Here is a 15,405-nt window from a genome sequence, read left to right as displayed (position 1 = left end):
TCTTAGAAATGCATTAGAAACAAATGCATGAAAGAAAAAAAAGCATTTAAATACATATCTAAGGGTTCATTTTCCTAACATCACATTATCTGACCTTTTCTGCTTGACTCATACATATACTAGATATTGCAAATAAGGGAAACCATGGGACCTATGTTTCTTTGGGCTTGGCTTACTTCACTTAATATAATTTTTTCCAAGTTTTTCCATTTCCTAACAAATGGGGCAATGTCATTCTTTCTGATGGAGGCATAGAATTCCATTGTGTATATATACCACATTTTCTTGATCCATTCATCTACTGAGGGGCATCTGGGTTGGTTCCATATTTTAGCTATGGTAAATAATGCTGAAATAAACATAGTTGTGCTGGTAGCTTTAGTGTGGTCTTGTTTGTAAACATTTGGGTAAATGCCCAAAAATGGGATTGCTGGGTCATAGGGGAGCTCTATGTGAAGTCTTTTCAGGAACCTCCATACTGCTTTCCAAAGTGGTTGAACAAGTTTATACTCCCACCAACAATGAAGTAAGGTTCCCTTCTGTCCACATCCCCTCCAGCATCTGTTGTTGTTAGAGTTCTTGATTTTTGCCATTCTAACTGAGGTGAGGTAGTATCTCAGTGTTGTTTTGATTTGCATTTCTTTTATGGCTAGGGAGGTTGAGCATTTCTTCATGTGTCTATTGGCCATCCTTCTTTCTTCTTCAGAGAAGTTTCTCTTTAAGTCTTTAGCCCACTTATTTATTGGCTGCCTGCCCCATTTGTGCCAGTAACAGATCTGCTCCAATTCCATGGCCCTGCCTCCAACCCCATTTCCACAATTGTTCTGACTCCAGTGGAGCCAACGATTCCATCATTCAATTGCTCATATTTAGGCTCCATGTTTATACCCATTGCTCTTGTTTGAAATTAATTATGTTATGAAAGGAGCATATATAAAGTGCCACAATGAAGTCTATTACTTTGTATAATTAATATATGCTAATAAAAATTAGTTCAAAGAGAATCTAGAGTTTCAAGATTTTTGTTAACTTTTATACTCAAAGATGTTAATAATCAAGGAATAAGTATAAATATCTGCTTTGTTATATATATATATCATATATAGTTATATAGTTACATACATGGATGGTTACCTATCATATACTTACATACTTACCAAGTTTAGATGGCATTTAAATCCACCACTCACAAATAAAAAGAATTCAGAATTGCTAGGACTTCAGTGATTAAGTCCTTTTCAGCTTCACATTTCCAGGAACTAACAATGTCAAGTAAAAATAAAAGCCAAACTAGAAGTAAAACTGTTATCCAGGAAGTATTTGTACAGGGTAGGATGGTGTTGAATTAGGTAGGTAGAGGAATAAAAGATGTGAAGGCCCTCATATTGATGTTATGCTAAGCTTCTTTGTTCTCAATGTTCATCACATCTTTTAGTAAAAGCAATAAATTGAAATGACGTTTAATTACCCACTCCAGCCAGCAGCCATCATCTATAGCATTTGATTTTATAAGGTTATGGGTTGTCTCACTGAGTTGTTAAAATGGCTTTTTATTTAACATATTAGACCACACACACACACACACACACACACACACACACACACACACACACACACACACACACACACACACTTTTTTTTTAAAGTGATATTTAACACTAGGTCTCTTTATGTGTGTGTGCCAGTCCTTGGGCTTGAACTCAGAGCCTGGGCACTGTCCCTCAAGGCTAGAATTCTACCACTTGAGTCACTTACAGGTTTTTCTGAGTAGTTTATTTGGAGATAAGAGTCTCACAGACTTTTCTGACCAGGTTAGCTTTAACTTCAGTCCTCAGATCTCAGCCTCATGAGTAGCTAGGATTAAAGGTGTGAGCCACCAGCACCTGGCAACACTATATATGTGTGTATATGTGTGTATGTGTATACTATGTATAATATATATTATATAATATGTAACTATAATATCTATTATGTATTTCTTTTCGTTTTAAAAGGATCTGGTGATAAAAAGAACTGGTTGCATCTTGGGTGCTCAAAAAAAACATTAGAATTTCTATAATGTAAATGACACTAGTAGAAATTCTAGTTAATCATTAAATACATTTTTTTCCTGATATGAACAAGGTAAATGTACACAGACAAAAGATTACTTGCAGTAAAGAGCCAATCTATAAGCATGGTTATGGTTGATGAAGTATCTTGTTCTCACTCAGTTTCTGTGTATGTAGAATGAAACACTTCATTACAGACTTTGGATGATTTTCTTTTTTAATTTTATTGTAAAAGTTTTGTACAGAGGGGTTATAGTTACATGTCAGGTAGTGTGTACATTTCTATTTGAACAGTGTCACCTCTTTCCTTGTTTTCTCCCAGTTTTTCCCTCCTGATACCCCCTTCCCTACAACTCATGTAGTTCCATTTTGTATGGCAAGTTGAATTTTTTTTAATTCTATTAACCTACAGCTTTTATCTCAACAGGACGAGATTAGGTCTGTTGAAATTGGACTGAGGGACATGTCATTCTTTTCCATGTGCAGGGTGAAAGTTTTCCTCTCTCATTTCTGCTCTCTGCCAAAATTGAAATGGAGAGAAATACTTTTCACTAAATTGCCTGTTGACATAGCCTCACTTTCAATGTAAAAGAACTTTGCAGGCATCTTCGTCTCCACTCCCTCAGGCCTCCACCTCGGGGATCTGTAAGAACTGAGAACTAGCTGTCAGCCCGAAGATATAACCCTGCTTGGCCTCCATGCAGTGCAGAGATTTATCCCCACCCGCCCCACGCTGCTGTATGCCGAGAATTGTGTGGCCTCCAAGACCTACAGTGGTGGGCCTTGGCAAGATAATTAGCATTTACAATAGCATCTCTTCCTCCAGTCCTGGTTAGCTCTCCTTGCTTTCATTTGAAATATACATCCCCATCTACATCTCCCACAGCAGGGATGATCCTCTTTGCCATCACAAACACACTCACCCTGATATATTAAACCACTTCATATCCCCAGCCCCTGTCTATCTGAGGTCTGCAGCTGAATTGCCGAGTCTGCTACAGGCTGGATGTTCATCTCTATAGCTGCCCCCCACGTGATTGAAGCTGGACCCTCATCAGCCAGCCTGGCCCCTAGACCAACATGCTCAGTCTGCAGTATCTCTTTAAATGCCATTATCAATCCACAGCTTGACAACAAACCCTGTGGCCCAGCAACTTTCTTTAGCACCAGAACACTGCTTTCAATTTCTCTCTCTTCTTCCAAATCAGTGATGGACCCTGAGGAGTGCTGGGCATTTGCCGTTGGTGGGCAGATAACTGTCCACCATAGGTCCTTACTATCTGCTGGCCAAGACCCCCACCCCCCCCCCACAATCTCCATAACAGAACAGCTCAAACAATATTTCAAAAACGAAGACAGGTGGTCCCATTGACTGCTTATTTCAGCCTGGACTTGTGATAATTTTATGATGGAAGGGATATAGTATGGACAGAAATGGAAAAGTGGGGTTAGCAAATTGAGACATTTTCCCTCTGTATTCACTGCAGAGATGATTTCCTGCACAAAGCAATCAGGCATTGTTTCCTTGTCGACACCAAGAGGGTAAGAATGTGGCTCACCTCACAGAGCTGTGCCTAGTGGAGAGCCAGGAGCTTGTGAGGCTTGGAATAGTTCCTGAAATACAGGGCTGAGATGTAGCCATTGTTTTCACTACTATTATTGTTTAGTATTTGAAATCAAGAGGAACCAGCCTTACCAACTATACTAGACAACTAGGAGAGAGTTATCTGACCTCTGTATTTCACTAACAAACTGAAAATAATGACTAGCTGGACACACAGAAAAACAAACAATACTTACTTCCCAACACCTTTCCTAAACCTTTTATCTACCATTATGTTTCTTTCTCTTAAGTTACAGAGGACTTGGTGCTTTTTTTAAAAAGAACTATTTCATGTTGCAGTTTTATCTCCCCTACTCTGGTTGGGATGGCCAAAAGTAAGAAAAGAGAGTCTACTGGAAATAAATCATGCATGTCATACGAATGAGAATAGATATTAGCAATTGTGGGTTTTTTTAGTAGGAACTAAATGCAGACCAGTTTTAGCCTAATGTATATGTGTTCGGAACTATATTTATCATACTCCCATAAAATGGGCTGTCAGCCTTAATTTTACTAAAGCACTTGTTATTTTGGTTTTCAGAAAGAAGGTAGGTTAGTAAACTAAAAGCACACTGTGAAATTTTTTTAAAAAGGAATATTTTAGATTATCCCTAAGAGTCCAGAATCTAATTTCAGTCGAATGTAAGAAGTTAAAATTAGTCAATTAAGCTTAGTTATTTCAAGACTGTGAGTAGGCTTGATTCTAACGAAATCAGATGACTACAAATTCGTTTATCATCCACTTACATTGCAAAACATCAGCTCAAATATTTTTTCATCTTTCTAGAGATAAGAGGAATATACATGCTCAAAATAATTAGAAAGTAAGCAAATAAAATTTTTGAGAGAAGTTTTAAGGAAACGCAACCTTTCCAATGATTGCCCTAAAAGTTCAAAGCTGCTACATCACCAAGTCCAATTGCAATGAGGAGGTTAGGAATTAGGGTCCACCTAGGGAATTCTGTGCTGTGCACAAAGAGTACGTTGCTGTGAGGAATGGGGTCCATATGCACACTTCATGGCTGGTTTTGTGTTATGGCACTACAATGGTATGATGGGGCAGGCGGGGACAGATTGGGAAGTTCTCTCTCCATAGCTTTGTACAAAGCTATAAATAAATGCATTTTTTTTTTCTCTGCCTCTCTACTATGATGTTATTTTCTCCTCATGGAGGTGTGCAGTCCAACCAAGAGCCAGGCTCTGTGGCCAAGGATGGTGGTAACCACCAAGGAAAAGCTAATTCTCTTACAGTTTTATCCAAATCTTTTTTTTTTTTTTTTTGGTCGGTTGTGGGGCCTGAACTCTGGGCCTGGGCGCTGTCCCTCAGCTCTTCAGCTCAAGGCTAGTGCTCTACCACTTGAGCCACAGCGCCACTTCTGGCTTTTTTTTCTTTTGGCTTATGTGGTGCTGAGGAATCGAACCCAGGGCCTCATGCATGCAAAGCAAGCACTCTACCACTGAGCCAACTTCCCAGCCCCAGTTTTATCCGAATCTTGAGAGAGACTATTTTCCACCTGTCTCCATCTTGCCAGATGGCTCCTAGTATGCCCAGCGTGGAACTCTGCCCTGGGGATTCTAATTCCCATCCCTCACCCCCATCACACCCTATTTACTACTCCGTAAATACAGGATAGTATGATGGAAAAGAAACTCAACAACTACTCCTTCAAACCTAACATTCTACCTACTATATATTCTAAATCAAAGTAATTTTGCAAACCTATTGAAAGACATCCAGCCTTCCACAATTATTGTTCGTTGCTGGCCTTGTTTTCTTCTTTATCTGGCTAAGCACATAATTGTGATGGTGATGTCTGGCATTATGCATCATGCACTGAGTCTGTAACCTTTTGAACCATGGTTGCGGGAACTGGGGCAGAGGCTATCATCTGAATTTGGAGAGTCGAAGCTAACCCCTCCATGATGCCACGCACAATTAATTCACCAAGAGAATGACGTTGATGCTAGGATGAAAGCCACTTCATTCACAGACTTTTCCAAACGAATGATTTGCTGAGTCTGATACTCAAGAAACTCTGGGGGTTGGTCAACCTCACATATCACTTCCAAATTCATCTAACAAACAGAGTGTTCACAGACCCTTTAAGGATTGGTTCCTGTGGTGTTTAATTGCATTTTAAGCATAATTTTAATGGAGAGATAGGTATTATTTACTTCTGTAGGCAATCTGACTGCAACTCATAGGTATGTGAAGCAAAGGTGATTGGAGAGTTTACACACTGTGAAACGGAATCCAGATAGCAGACCCTGTCTGCATCACTGCTCTATGCAAGACAGCAAACTGTCAGAGAACTGACTCCTGCTGCACGCTTGGTGTTGGATCTGTCAGATCCTATAAAGTGTCAACATGGAAAGATGACTCCATGCTCCACAGCCTTCTCGAAGAGCAGGAAAGATGTCCTCCACCCTGTCTGTACAGTGGCTATAAAACCCTTCCCACATTCACTGCCCATCTCTGAGCTGTTCTGTGGCAGACGGCACTGGATGGCTCAGCTCCCTTCTTCCTTGCTGAAGAAATTTACTCTTCATGCATGCTTCAAGTCCCCCTGCCTCTCCCTTCAGTTTCTGGTTCTCAGTCTGTAGGAACTGCAAGGTCCTCTGTTGAAAGATCTGACAACATCTTGGTGTAGTCTTACCCTCTACCTCTTTGGGGACACTGAGTGCCCTGTTGAAATGGATCTCAGAGACTTTCTTTATTTCCTTCCATCCTTGTGTGGGAGTGAGCTGGTCATGTTTAGTTAGACTTTGCAGTTTCTTTTTTTTTTTTGGGGGGGGGGGAGTCCAGTCGTGGGGCCTGAACTCTGGGCCTGGGCGCTGTCCCTCAGTTCTTCAGCTCAAGGCTAGTGCTCTACCACTTGAGGCACAGTGCCACTTCTGGCTTTTTTCTTTTTGCTTATGTGGTGCTGAGGAATCGAACCCAGGGCCTCATGCATGCAAGGCAAGCACTCTACCACTGAGCCACCTTCCCAGCCCCGGATTTTGCAGTTTCTGGGAGAAGGTGGAATACTGGACTATGAGGTATTGCACATGTGTCTACCCTTTGAAAGTAGAGAGGTAGACTATACTTTTAAATGGAGAACATTACCTATCACTTACATCAAAACTAAGGATCAGGCTCCATCTTTGTTTCTTCCCTTCTACTCATAATGTTTCTCTTTCTTGCAGTCTGAGGTTAGGCAGGTACAAATATTGTGGTTATTGACTGAGGATGTGTGTGTGTGTGTGTGTGTGTGTGTGTGTGTGTGTGTGTGTGAGAGAGAGAGAGAGAGAGAGAGAGAGAGAGAGAGAGAGAGAAAGAGAGAGAGAGAGAGAATATGTGTGAGTGTGTGTGTGTGTGTGTGTGTGTGTGTTCTTTCACTAAAGACAGAGATCTTCTCTAAGCCCTTGTGTCCTATTGGTTACATGAAGTAGCTGTACAGTTAGGTACCATGACCTATGTAGACAAAAATTCTTTGATTTTTTTTACATTGTCCTAAATCATTCTATGTAACCTACTGACTTTCTGTTTTTCAGGATTCTGACACTTGTAAACTCTGATTTCTTCTTCTCCTCTAGTACCTGTGTTCTGATGAGTGGCCAAAGCAATTACATTCAGAACTTCAGCTAAGGTACAATAAGGTAAGACCTTTCTTTCTTATGGAGTTCTTTGTTTGGTAAAAGCAACTGAAGTCATAATCTGTAAAAACAGACTGATAAGAAATAAAAATGCATAAGCTGGGGTTTTCACAACACAATTCACAATTTATTCTCTATACATCTTAATATAAATATAAAGTCATGCTCAATTGTTTTGTGTTTTAACAATGGTAACCGTAAACAGAGATGGTAAACGGTAGATTTATTTGCACATCAGATACAAAATTATAATGCAGGCATGCTTATTAAAAACTCAGATAAGTTGACTTAATTCCAAGTCCTTTTTGTATCTTAATATTAGCAAGATGGGATTTTTTAATGATGTGAAACATTGTAATTATTAGCATTTATATTGGACATCTTAGCTTGTCTAGATTTTGTGAGCTTAAGAGTTATCTCTTAAGGTATATCTTTCTTCAGATTGCTCTCTGCAATCTAGTTGTGAGCATCAAGAAACAGGAACAATTCTGAGAAAACATAGTTCCTTTCTTTAATAAGTTTTTTATTGTAAAAATACTGTACAGAGGGGTTACAGTTGCATGAGCAAGGTAATGAGTACGTTTCCTAACAAGCATTGTTGCTTCCTCCTTTGTTTTTCCCCTCCCTTCCCTTCCCTCCCACTTCCACAACTAACATCCCCTTCCCCTTGCCTAAATTGTAAAGGTTGTTTTTCAACATAGCGTCTTGTACATCTCATTGTTACAATGGGAACCTGTATCCCTATTTAAACATTTTGTTTTTACCCTTCCCCTCCCCAAATTAGACTGGCATCAAATACAGTGAAAACAGGTTATACCGTGGGGAAGAGACATGCAAAAAAAAAAAAAATCACATGGTACCTTATAAATACATTAGAAACAATAGCAAGGAAGAGAAAACCACTTGTGTCCCTATCTTGGGGTTCATTTCACTTAACATCATCTTATCTGGTCATATGTACATAGCTTTTGACCTTTTCTGCTTGTCTCATACATACTAGTTATTGCAAATAAGGGAAACCATGGGACCTATGTTTCTTTGGGCCTGGCTTACTTCACTTAACACAATTTTTTTCCAAGTCTTTCTATTTCCTAACAAATGGGGCAATGTCATTCTTTCTGATGGAGGCATAGAATTCTATTGTGTATATATACAACATTTTCTTGATCCATTCATCTATTGAGGGCCATCTGGGTTGATTCCATATCTTAGCTTGGTAAATAATGCTGAGATAAACATAGTTGTGCTGGTAGCTTTAGTATGGTCTTGTTTGTGATAGTGGGATTGCTGGGTCATAGGGGAGCTCTATGTGGAGTCTTTTGAGGAACCTCCATACTGCTTTCCAAAGTGGTTGAACAAGTTTACACTCCCACCAAACATACAGTAGGGTTCTCTTCTCGCCACTTCCCCTCCAGCATCTGTTGTTATTAGAGTTCTTGATGATAGTCATTCTAACTGGGGTGAGGTGGAATCTCAATGTTGTTTTGATTTGTATTTCTCTTATGCCTAGAGAGGTTGAGCATTTCTTCATGTGTTTATTGGCCATTCTTATTTCCTCTTCAGAAAAGTTTCTCTGTAAATCTTTAGCCCACTTTGAGGATTTTTTGTTGGGGATTTAATTTTTTGAGTTCCAGCTATATTTTAGATATGAGACCCTTATCTGTTGTATGGCTAGTGAAGATCTTCTCCCAATCCATGGAATTTCTATTGAACTTGCTAGCTATGTCCTTTGTCATTCAGAAGCTCTGCAGCTTCATGCAGTCCCATTTGTCTAAACTTTCTTTGACTTTTTGTGTTTCTGGGTCTCTATAAAGAAAATTTCGACCTGTGCCAGGGAAACCTAGGGTTCTACTATTCCTTCCTGTAATGTTTTCAGGGTGTCTGCTTTGACTCCAAGGTCTTTGATCCATATGGAGTTGATTCTGGTGCAGAGTGATATATAAGGATCTAGCTTTAGTTTTCTACAGATGATTAACCAATTTTGCCAGCACCATTTACTGAAGAGGCTGTCTTTCTTCCATTCTATCTTTTTAGCTCACTTATTGAAGATTAGGTGGCTATAGGTCTGTGAGTTCATTTCTGAGTTTTCAATTCTATTCCATTGGTCCTGAGGTCTGTTCTTGTGGCAGTACCAAGCCATTTTGATTACTATGGCTTTGTAGTAGAGTTTGAAATTTGGTATTGATATTCCTCCAGCACTGTTTTTTCTGTTAAGGATCATTTTTGCTATTCGGGGTCTTTTATTGTTCTATATGAATTTTTGGATAGATGAAGAAGCTAAGCACTGAAATGTTAAGAGCATGGTGCGGTGGTCATAAGTGGCGTGGGCGAGATGTGAACTTGGATCTGTTGATTGCCTTTGCCCAGGTGCTGGGGCCTGGATGTAGGTGATGGCTGTAAGGTGCTGTGGCTGATTTTATTTGACAGCTTTTTGATGGGTATGGTCAGTTCAGAAACCCTGTTCCTACTCTTCAGGAACACGGGGGTTCTGTTAGACTAGCCATCTATCAGATTACATCAACTGAGTCCCTTTCTCTGCAGAGTTAAGAAGCAATGGAAAGGAAGCTTGCAGTTTGGAATAATAAGGATGTGTTGGAATTGCCTTTGAAAGCATGTGAAAACATTAATGCTTCACATCTTATTTTGTAGTTTCTTCTTCAAAATTAAACTTTTGAAGTGCAGCCACCAAAAGTCAGATTTTAAACTATAATCTTAACATTTTCTAGCAATCTCTTTTTTTCCCCACTCCTACTGAATGGGTTCTGAGACACATGAAGATAAAAGATAAGTTATATAATGAAATCCTTTTCCAGAGAAAGTCCTGCCAGGCATGGAGTTAGGTCCTGAGCTTGCTCCAGGAAAAGGTCCTAGAAAATGGAAAAATCCCTGGGCTGGAAAATAAGAGACCAGAAATGTAGGTGAAAGCTCTGCTGTTTTGTAGCATAAAAATAAAAAAATAAAAAGATCACCACTTCACCTTTCTAAACCATTTTTCTTTATTTGTCAATTGAAGGTATAATGCAATCAAAATAGCCCCTTAGCTCCTGTGTCTCTTTGGAAAATATAAGGAAATGTTCTGAGGTATGAGGTTTTTAAACTAAGAAGGCTTACATTTGCTAGGTAGGCATTCTACCATTTGAGCCACCCTTCTTCCCCCCACACCGCCCCCCAGCTCTTTTTACCTTGGTTTTTCAGATAGGATCAAACATGTATTTCTGGGACAAGTCTCACACCATAATCTTCTGACTTCACCTCCAAATACCTGGTGTGGTAGCCGTGAACCCCCAATGCCTGACCAGGGACTCTTGTCTACTCCATGACATCTATCTGTCTTTTTGGAAAAGAGGCCACCTGACTGCAAGTGCTCAGCCCGCTTGCAATGGGACATCTGGTTAATCTGAGCCCTGCTCAAATCTTCTAGTTCTTTCCATTATGTTTAGTAACCCAAATGCACTACCAAAGCTTATCACATCTGACAGGAGTAGTTTCTACAGCTCTTTCCCTGTGCTTTTTCTTATGTAATGACCCAGTTCCCTGTCTTTTCCCTTCTCTTCCTCTTCCTCTTCTTCTTCTCCTTGTCCTTCCTTCCTTCCTCCTTCTCCTCCTCCTTGAATTTTTCTTCTTTTTCTCTCCCTTTGGGCTCTCGGTATTGAGGCCCTGGATAGCTGCCTACCTCTAGTCCAAGCCAACACCCCAGCCCATTTGAGTCAATTCTCTGCAGACTTCCCTGCCCCAGACACCCTTGTGTCATTTTCTTTAATGACTGTAAATTTTATTTTTATTGCAGATTGAAATACCTCTTGTAGACAAAATGCTTGCATGTATAGCTTAAAGAATTCAAGGAGGACATGAAGAATTCTGACACATCTGCCTTTAATCTTGTATCTCTCTCTCCGAGATGTTCTAATAACAATAATTTTTAAAGGAAAGGAAAAGAAAATGCAATGGGCTAAATAGCCCAAAAGAAGCTATACAACGCATATAGGTCTCCCAACATATCTATTGGTTAGGTGGGAAGGAAAGGAAAATCATAGAGGAATCAAGATGAGAGGAAGAAGGCAGAGGGGGGCAGATGGTGACTGACTGTAGTCAACCCTGGGCCAGGGTCAAGGGGTCTCTGTCCCAGTGGCTCTGTGCAAGCAGGCCCCTGCTCTGTGTTATCCCCCAAGACTTATCGACTGAGCCTGGAAGATGCAGTCAGGAAATAAGTTGAAAGAAGATTTCTCTAGGTAGAGGTGGGGGTAGGGAGAGATAAATTATTGAACTTCTAAGAGCCACATTTTGTCTTCGTATAACATCCGTGACAGTAATCCCTTGGTGGCATTGTTTAGTTCATCACAGGTGATCCAGACTCCATGGAGGGAGCACCAGGGACAGCACCCCCCCCCATGTCAGGCAGCCCTTTTCCCACCTCACATCGCCAGTCCCTGCAACTGCACACTGGCTCCCCGGGCTAACGCCTCACAGACGCTGAAGGGTAAACGGAAACTCAAAAAACATCTGATCTGTCAATTCACTGCTGTGGCCTCCTGGTTAGATTGCAGCAATCCGGGGACTTTTGTTATCTGTCAATTGCAACTTGACAGCTGTTTATAAAATATTTATGTCCTGATTTCAGTCACATTGACAGCACTCTGGGGGCTTTGGAAGATGGTAATTGTATGTTAGGGGGAATTTTTTTTTTAATTTGAAGCTGATCTATGGAGGAGAACTCTGTTTTTAAAACGAACAAAGGAAGGGCATCTACTCTTTTAGAGGATAGACATGTTCTAGAAATCGGAAATAGCAGATAGCTGTGATGCCGCTGGCTGATGGGGAGAACCGCTCTAGCCATGCTACTCGCTCCGCTCATTCCAGCTTCCCTCAGTCCACCCTGTCTAGCTGGGTTCCTGCTTCTCAGCCTCTTGCTTTCCTGTGCACATAAGGTGTGTGGGATACTCGTGTGACACACACTGGTAACTAGAGTCAGATTTTGGTGTATCTAGATAGAGCTTTATGAAAAAGAAACTTGGAGTACCTTCTTGGTCTTAAAGGAAGAGAAAATAAAAGGTATTAGGAAGAGCAAGCACAGTATAGAATTTATGAATAAACAGTCTCTTAGGTCTTCATGGGAAGCATAATTCACATGGAACGTTTTACTATCAGATGGATACACAAGGCTGACTTGTTATCTCTACTCTGATTTCTCTGAGAAAGCAATGATTTCTGAAAATCACTGTCTGTGGGAGGATTGGAAGGAACCAATAGGTTAATCCAAAGTATGAACACCTTTTCCATAGCCATTCAGAAGGTTTCTCTAACTAATGTTATATTCAGACACAAGTCCAACAACTACTGCTTCTCTTTGTTTTCATATATAATATAGAAACTCCTGGGGATAAAACAGATGATTTTAACAATCTCACCAAACAGATTTTTTTTTCTTTTTGCATCACGGGGGTTGAACTCTGGGCTTTGTGCTTGTTAGGGAGGTGTTCTACCTCATGCCTTTTTTGTTGCACTGGTTATTTTGTGATAGGTCTCGCTTCTGACCTAGCCTGAACCTGGACTGTAGTCCTCCTATTTTCTTGCCTTTCACATTGTACCAAAGAGGACAGGCACGTGCCACCATGCCCAGCTTTTATGGGGATGGAGACTCAAAAATGTTGTTCCCTGGGCTGTTGTGACATTGCAGTCTTCCTAATATTGGCATCCCATGCAGCTCAGATGATGAGTGTGCACCACCACGCCCAGATGTGGCTTGAGAAGAGACTCTCACAAACTGTTTACCCTAATTGGCCTGGAACCATGCATTCCCATGTATCTAGGATCCCAGCAATAAACCACTATGTCCACCCAGCCAAACTTTGTTTTTACAGGAAGTATTTTAAGTTGTTCTGGAAAGTATAGATTCATTTATCATGCCCTTTCACCAACGCATCATGTGGGAAATGGACAGAAACTGTGCTCACTCTTCAACATCTAAGAGACCAGGAGTCAAAGCAGAGTTTGGGGTTATGTCTACATCCCTTCCCAGGTGTCTCAATCCTAGCAGATCTTACCCTTGAAACATGAATTTAAACACACGGCCACACACACAACACTCACCTGTGACCCAGTTGCCTCTAGTATGGGAAGCTAAGTCTGGTGAAAAGACCACTCAATACCTTTTATGTGAGTACACTCTGAAGTCTTGGGCAAGCAATTACAGGCATAAGAAACTCGTTTCAAAGGAGCCAGGCTCTTTGTGCTGTGTCTCTCAGTGTGGGTTGTCGTCAAAGAGGTCCAGAAATGGCCCTCTGATGCGTGGTTTCCTGCCTTGAGTGTGTGTATCTGTTCCACATGACAGAGGCCGGTGGAGAAGGGCCGGGGTGAGCAGAGTTTGTGCACTTCTCCAGGCAAAGCTGAAACAGACTGCACTGCTGTGGAACTAGACTGCAATGCATAGGGCCTCGGCAGGGTGCCTGTGGCCCAGATTCCACCACAGCGATCAATGGATCCTCTGCTTGAGCTGACTGTACTTGCAAAGGGCAGCTGCCCTCCCCAGCAACCCAGTCTGTCCTTCACACCTCTCACTCAAGATTCTATACCACGTCCCTTAGCACTGTGCTTCTCGGACTCCTCTGTCAGCCCCAAGCTCTCTGACCTGCACGGGCGGCAGCTCCCTATGACTGGCTCTGAATGTGATATCCAGGTGACAGTGTTCTTGGTGTTGTGTGTCTGTGTGTCTGTGTATCCTGAGGTTTGAACTCAGGATTTTGCATTTACTAGGCAGTTGCTCTACTATTTGAACCATGAAACTAGCCCATTTTGCTCTGGTTATTTTGAGAGAGGGTCTTGTGTTTAAGTCCAAGCCAAACTAAAGCACAATGCTATTTACACTTCTCACCATATTAGGATGACAGGAACATACCAATTCACCTGTTTCTTTTTTCTGTTTAAAATGAGGAATCATGTACTTTTTTGCCCAGTCTGTCACATGTTGTGGCCTGAATTATATGTTCTTCTCATGATAGTATTAATAACATGACTGGCATATTAAAATAATAAGTGTTTGGGAGGTGATTGCTGGTGAAGACAGAGCCTTTGTAAGTGGGTTTAGAGCCCCTGTAAACTAAAGAAAGGTCATTCCACACATGAGAACTTAGAGAAAGGAATTGTCTGTGAACCAAGAAACCTTGATCTTAACTTATTCTCCAGAGATGTGAGATATAAACTCCCTATTTCATGATAATTAGCATTCCAGAATGACTAAGGCAATAGAAAAATAGGAGTGTGGTTTGAAATGGAATTACAACAGAATGGGGGTGAGGAACAACTTTGGTGGTATGGACAAGTGTTTCAAGATCTCAAAAAGAAGGAGAAAATGTACATACAAGGTAATAGTTGTGATGCTGTAGGAAAGACAGGATCTGGAATCAACTTAGGATTTTTATAAGCTAAGACTAAGTTATTTGTATATGGGGGAGGGGTGAATGCTTGAATTCAGGGCCTTGCACTGTTCATTGGCTTTTTCACCGAAGGCCAGGACTCTACCACTTGAGTCACATGACCACTTCTGGCTTTTTGCTGGCTAGCTGAAGATAAGAGTCTCAGACATTTTGAGCCTCAGATTGCAGCCTCTGAGCAGCTAGGATGACAAGTGTGAGCCACCAGAACCTGGTGCTATGAGCTATGCATCCTGTATATACAGTTATCTAACTGGGGGGGGGGAGGGGCATAATAAAACGCTGAAACGAGGACACACTGCAACTATGATACCCACAAGACTATATATTGGAAATGAACTTTACAACATGGGGGGGAGGGGGGAGGAAGGGATCATGGGAGAACAAATAAGGAAAGGAAAATAATGCTCCACAAGAAATGTACTCATTGCCTTACTCATGTAACTGTAACCGCTCTGTACAGCATCTTTACAAGAAAATTAAATTAAAATAAAAACAAAAACAGCATAGGTCTTATAAAATCCAATACCACTAAACATAGTTAATGTTATAGCTTTGATTCCACATTGATCTGTGCATTAATAAATATTGCAGTTCCTTAGCATCTCAAAAAAACCCCAAAACATCTGTGTAAGAAATTATGAAAAACAACCCAGACACTGGGTGCTGATGGCTTGTACCTGTCATC

General features: G+C 40.9%; 1 protein-coding gene across 1 annotated transcript in view; it reads left to right on the top strand.

Annotated features, from left to right (window-relative positions):
• The window catches only part of Chrm3 (cholinergic receptor muscarinic 3), a 355,617-nt gene that overhangs the window by 148,447 nt on the left and 191,765 nt on the right, over window positions 1–15,405 (top strand). The window contains exon 3 of the mRNA XM_069990606.1: window positions 7,231–7,293. The gene's annotated coding sequence lies outside the window, so the exon portion shown is untranslated. The remainder of the gene's footprint in view (window positions 1–7,230; window positions 7,294–15,405) is intronic.

This window comes from Dipodomys merriami, unplaced genomic scaffold (assembly GCF_024711535.1).
Source record: "Dipodomys merriami isolate MVZ:Mamm:240054 unplaced genomic scaffold, mDipMer1.0.p SCAF_4, whole genome shotgun sequence".
NCBI lineage: Eukaryota > Metazoa > Chordata > Mammalia > Rodentia > Heteromyidae > Dipodomys > Dipodomys merriami.
Note: the sequence above shows the minus strand (reverse complement) of the source record. Positions and strands in the feature narration are given on the sequence as shown.